Source organism: Podarcis bocagei, assembly GCF_964188305.1.
Source record: "Podarcis bocagei genome assembly, chromosome: 16".
Taxonomy (NCBI): domain Eukaryota; kingdom Metazoa; phylum Chordata; class Lepidosauria; order Squamata; family Lacertidae; genus Podarcis; species Podarcis bocagei.
Window position 1 is genome coordinate 26,154,339 of NC_138142.1, and position 5,680 is coordinate 26,160,018.

General features: G+C 57.0%; 1 protein-coding gene across 1 annotated transcript in view; it reads left to right on the forward strand.

Annotated features, from left to right (window-relative positions):
* LOC308576324 (arylacetamide deacetylase-like 4) overlaps positions 1 to 5,680 on the forward strand; it is a 135,376-nt gene that overhangs the window by 97,281 nt on the left and 32,415 nt on the right. The window lies entirely within an intron of this gene.

Below are 5,680 nucleotides of genomic sequence, written 5' to 3' on the forward strand. Positions count from 1 at the left end.
TTCGTTGATGCGTTCCTTCTGTGCCACTCCCGCGTGCCCGGTTCCTTCTCTGAGCGGACTCGGTGCCGTTCCGGGTTCCTGAAACCTGTGCGGTGCCTTGTAGGGAGTGAGCACCGATCTGTGGAACACCGGATGCATTCTGGAACCCTCCGGAAGCGCCAGCCTGAAAGCCACCGGGTTGACCTGCTCTTCGACTTGGTAGGGCCCCAGTTGCTTATGCCCCAGCTTCTTCTTGGCCAACGACCTGGCCGGCACTGCGTGGGCTGCTAACCAGACCCAGTCTCCCACATGGATCTCTTCGCCAACCCTTCTGTGTTTGTCCGCTTGCACCTTGTATGCATGTTTGGCCAGCTCCAGGTGTCGCCGCAGCTGATCGTGGACCTCCTGCAACTCCGACGCGAACGCATCTGCTGTCTGCGGCTCCCCCTCCCCCATCCTTTCCAGTCCCGGGAAGGTTCTGGGGTGCCTCCCGTTGTTAGCGAAGAACGGCGTGACCCCCGTGGACACGTGCTTCGTGTTGTTGTAGGCAAACTCGGCGAGCGGCAGGTAATCCACCCACGTCGCAGGCTGTTGATTCGCATAACATCTCAGGTACTGCTGCATGATGGCATTGACCCGCTCCGCCTGCCCGTTGGTCTGCGGGTGTCTCGCCGACGCCAGGTTGATCTTGACGTTCAGGAAGCCCATCAGCTTCTGCCAGAAATTCGAGATGAACTGTCGCCCCCGGTCGGACAGAATAGACCGTGGCAGACCATGAACCTTGAACACGTGGTCTATGAACAGTTTGGCGGTTTGCTCCGCCGTGGCCACCTTGGCACACGGAATGAAATGTGCCATCTTGGAGAACAAGTCCACCACCAGCAGCACGGCCGTCTTGCCCCTCGAGCTGGGCAGATCCGTGACAAAGTCCAGGGCCACTCTCTCCCATGGTTCGACCGGAGTTTGCAGCGGTTCCAACAGTCCGGCCGGCGGTTTGTGCACCGGTTTGGCCCTCTGGCAGGTGTCACACCTCGCCACGTAGTCCGCGACCTCCCCTCTCATTCCGGGCCACCAGAAGTCCCTGGCGACTAATTCCACCGTCTTCTCCTTGCCAAAGTGCCCGGCAGTGGGCGCGTCGTGCAGCTGCTGCAGTACCTTGGCGCGAAGTTCGTCTCCCGGCACGTAGATGGCCCCTTTACGAATGAGCAATCCATCTCTCAGCTGGAACTTGTCGGTCGCTGCCGTGCCCCTGTGCACCTCTGCCATCTTCGCTTGCGCGAAGGAGTCATCCTGCAACGCTCGCCGCACCGCCTCCAGGTCCACTGTTGCCGCAGCGCACGCCCACACTGTTGGTGCGAAGATGTGCATGGCGGCCGCCGGCTTGGCGTCCTCCAGATATTGTGGCTTACGAGAGAGAGCGTCCGCCATGATGTTGGTGTCCCCCGGGACATACTCTATTCGGAAGTTGAAGTTCGCAAAGAACTCAGCCCAACGTATCTGCCTTTGGTTCAGGAACTGTGCCGTGCGCCAGTGCTCCAGATTCTTGTGGTCCGTGCAGACCTGCACCGTGTGCTTGGCGCCGATCAGGAAGTGTCTCCATGCTTTGAATGCTGCATGAATGGCCAGCAACTCCCTGTCCCAGATGGTGTAGTTCTGTTCGGACTTGCTGAGCTTCCTGGAGTAAAACGCTCCCGGCCGCCAAACCCCCTGCGGGTCTTTCTGCAGCAGGACTGCTCCCACGGCTCTGTCCGAGGCGTCTGTCTCCACCCTCATTGGCCTGCTGGGGTCGACATGCAGCAGCTGCTCTTCCGACGCGAAGAGACGCTTGAGTGCCTGAAAGGACTGCTCCGCCTGCTCTGTCCAGATGAACTTCTTTTTCTTGGAGCTAAGCGTGTCCGTGATGGCCGCTGTCTGCATAGCGAAGCCTTTGATAAACTTGCGATAGAAGTTCGCGAAGCCGACAAACCGTTGGACCTCCTTCCGGTTGCGTGGGCTCTTCCAGTCCAACACCGCTCGAACCTTGGCGCTGTCCATGGCGAGCCCCTTGTCAGACAACTTGTAGCCCAGAAAATCCACCTCCGTCACGTCGAATTGGCACTTCTCCAGCTTGGCGTAGAGCCTATGCTGCTGTAGCCTGCTTAGCACTTCTTTGACGTGTCTGTCATGCTCCTGCTGCGATTCCGAAAAGATCAGGATGTCATCTAAGAAACAGACGCACGTCTTGTAGAGGAGCCCTGCTAACACGTGATGCATGAACGCTTGGAAAACGTGGGAGCCATTTTGCAATCCAAAAGGCATAACTCTATATTCGTAGGTGCCCAGAGGCGTGAACATGGCCGTCTTCCACTCATCCCCTTCCCGCATGCGAATGAGGTTGTACGCCCCTCGCAGGTCTAACTTGGTGAACACGCTGCCCTTCCGTACCTTTGCGAGGAGGTCGTCGATTCGGGGCATGGGGAAGTCCGATGGCTTGGTCACACTGTTTAAGATGCGATAGTCCACCACAAGTCTTTTTTGGGGCGTGTCCCGCTTCTTAACAAAGAATACAGGACTGCCCCCCGCTGCCTTGGACTCCCGGATGAAACCGCGCTCCAAATTATGATCTATGAACTCTTTGAGTTCCTGCAGTTCGTCCTCAGACATGGAATACAGCTTCCCTTTAGGCAGCGCCGCCCCCGGCAGCAGGTCAATTTTGCAGTCATATGGTCTGTGGGGGGGTAGCCTGTCTGCCTCCTTCTCGCAGAAAACCTCCAAAAATTCTGCGTACTTGTGGGGAATCGCTTGCAGCGTGCCTAGCAGCAGCTGTGACTCCTCTTCCTCTCCTTCCTGCCGGGGAACGATGCAGTGTTCAGCACAAAAGGAAGAGCCGAAGGTCAGCTGCCTCTGGTACCAAGCCAGCGTTGGGCTGTGCTTGTCCAGCCAACTCATGCCCAATACAATGGGCGTGTCCGATAGTTGAGTGACGCTGAAGCTGATGATTTCCTTGTGATTCCCAAGGCGCATCACCATTGGTGGCGTCTGCTTCACCACTTGCCCCCCTAGCAGCTCCCTGCCATCCACCGTGACCACCTGCAGGGGCAGCGTGGCCGGCAGCAACTGTATAGCGTGCCGGTCTACAAAGTCCTGCCCTATAAAGTCCGCATTGCTTCCCGAGTCAATGGTGAGCGGCACGTCCATGGTGATTCCATTGGGCAGCTGGAGCGATGCGGTGAGCCTCACTACTGGTTTGGGCGGGAGGGGGTCCATGGGCTGTGAAATTTCCGGGGACTTCTTCACTGACACGTCTGGCTGGGCCCCATTGCCTCTTCCTCCAGCCAGACATCGTCGTTTCCCTGCTGTGGTCCTCCTTGTTGCGTTGCTGCAGTTACCATTGCTGAGGCTGCAGTGTGCTTGTGGAGCCTCCGGGGACACTCTTTCGCCATATGCCCTGGATCCTCGCAGATGTAACACTTCCTGTTCCCTCTAGGAGGCTTCGCTTTCACTGTTGTCGGTGCTAGGGCTCTGGCTGCTGATTGAGCCCCTGCACTTCCAACCTCCATAGGTTCCACCCCTCCTCCTTGTGGAGGCGTGGATTGCGCACGCGCTGCTTCTCTGGGAAGGAAGGAGGAGCCCCTGGCTGGTTCGCGCCCTCCACGCCCTTCGTCCCTGCTCCACGGACGTTCTTCCAGCCGCACCCCCACGGCTAGCGCCCTCTGAACGATCTCCTGCGTGGTCCGGGGTCTCTCCCCCCTCGCAATTTCATCTTTAACAGAGCCGTGCAATCCCTCCCAAAACAGGTCTCTTACAGGAGCCGAATCCCTGTCCCATTCCAGAGCACTGACCAAAGCGAAAAAGCGGGCATGATACTGCCTTACGCTGGCCCTCCCTTGTTTCAGTCCATGTATCTGCTGCCGAGCAAGATCCACGTCAATGCTTGATAAGAAACACCCATCCATCGCTTTAATAAAGGCATCCGCATTTTGGAGCGCCGGATCCTTATCCCTCCACAAATTGCGCAGCCATGCTTTAGCTTCCCCATGCAAATGGGACATGATGAACCCCACCTTCTCTTGCTCATCTCTAAAGTCTTTTTTCAGCAGTTCCAGTGCGCACATTACATCTGCTCTAAAGTTGGGGTACTGCTGCAGGTTCCCATCGAAGTGAGAGACCAGACCGCCTGTTCGTCTCGCCAACCCAATTCCCTCCTGTTTGGGTGTCAGTTGCCCGTGCTTCGTAAGCATGTCCAACCTGACCTGGAGATCCCTGCAGGCGGCAGCTGCCTCCTCCTCTCTCTTCCTGGATGCGAGAGCCTCGGCATTCAGTTGTGACACTGCTTTTCTGAGTTCCTCTATCTGCTGCTCAGCCGTCATGTTGTCTGCCGTTCGTGAGCTAGCTAGTGGGCACCTGCTTCTCTCCTCTCCTCGAGGCTGTAGATGCCCACAATTAGGGGACGGAGCTTACTGTCAGAGCTGCTTCAAGATCCTAGCTCACAGAGGATCACGCTAGCCAGCGGTCATTAAGTAAAAGTCTTTATTGAGTTACAGTTTCCATTCCCAAGCTGCTGCGTGCAACTCTACGTCTAATGGCTAGATCGGCGAAGCTCCGTCTGAGTCTCCGCCCCTTGTGCACCAACTTAATATCCTAGCCCTGCTCCACCTTTTCCGCCTGACTGCTCTCCTCTGGGTCCCTCTGCCCCCCGGGGTCTCTTCCTTCCGGGATTCTTCTGACGCCGACCCCCCGGAACTCCCTGTCTCCTTGCGCCGGGCTTTAGGACCTGGCTCCCTTTCCTGGCTGCCTACTGCGTCACTTTCCTGTGCATTTGAACTTGGCGCGCGCGCCCAACCTTCCACTTTCCGTCTGACCGTTTCTTCGCTCCCCGATGGAGGTGTGGCCACTCCTGACTCGTGCCCTCCCCCCTGTTGCGAGCTGCCAGCGCTTGATCTCTGGCGCTCTTCCTCTTCCCTGCTCTCTGGCTGTGACGCTGGTCCCGATTTCCAACTGCTCTCCTCGGAGTCCCCTCTGGCCCTATCTTCCTGGGGTGTCCCCCTAGGCTCCCCCCTTGCCCTGACCACTGGTGCTCCTTTCTGTGAATCTTCTGATTCACTGGAAAGACTCGGAGATCTCGGGTCGTCGTCATCACTCATCTTTTCTTCTGCCTCCTCCCCCTCGCTCTCTGTTTCCTCCCTTGCCCTTGCCTCTGCTCCTGAACCCCTGACAGGTACGTTTGCACAATTGTAGGCTGTAAGCCACTGAAGAAGAAGAAGAAGAAGAAGAAGAAGAAGAAGAAGAAGAAGAAGAGGAGGAGGAGGAGGAGGAGGAGGAGTAGTAGTTTGGATTTGATATCCCGCCTTTCACTCCCTTTAAGGAGTCTCAAAGCGGCTAACATTCTCCTTTCCCTTCCTCCCCCACAACAAACACTCTGTGGGGTGAGTGGGGCTGAGAGACTTAGGAGAAGTGTGACTGGCCCAAGGTCACCCAGCAGCTGCATGTGGAGGAGTGGAGACGCGAACCCGGTTCCCCAGATTACGAGGCTACCGCTCTTAACCACTACACCACACTGGCTCACTGCATGCTGCTTGCTAGGAATCACAAGTAGGAATAATTTTCTTGCACCCAGGTACTGCTTGCAGGCATCTCAAGAGGCCTCTTTTTGGTCACTGTGAGAACAGGATGCTGGATGAAGTGGGCCAATCCAACAGGGCTTTGCTTAGGTACTTACAGA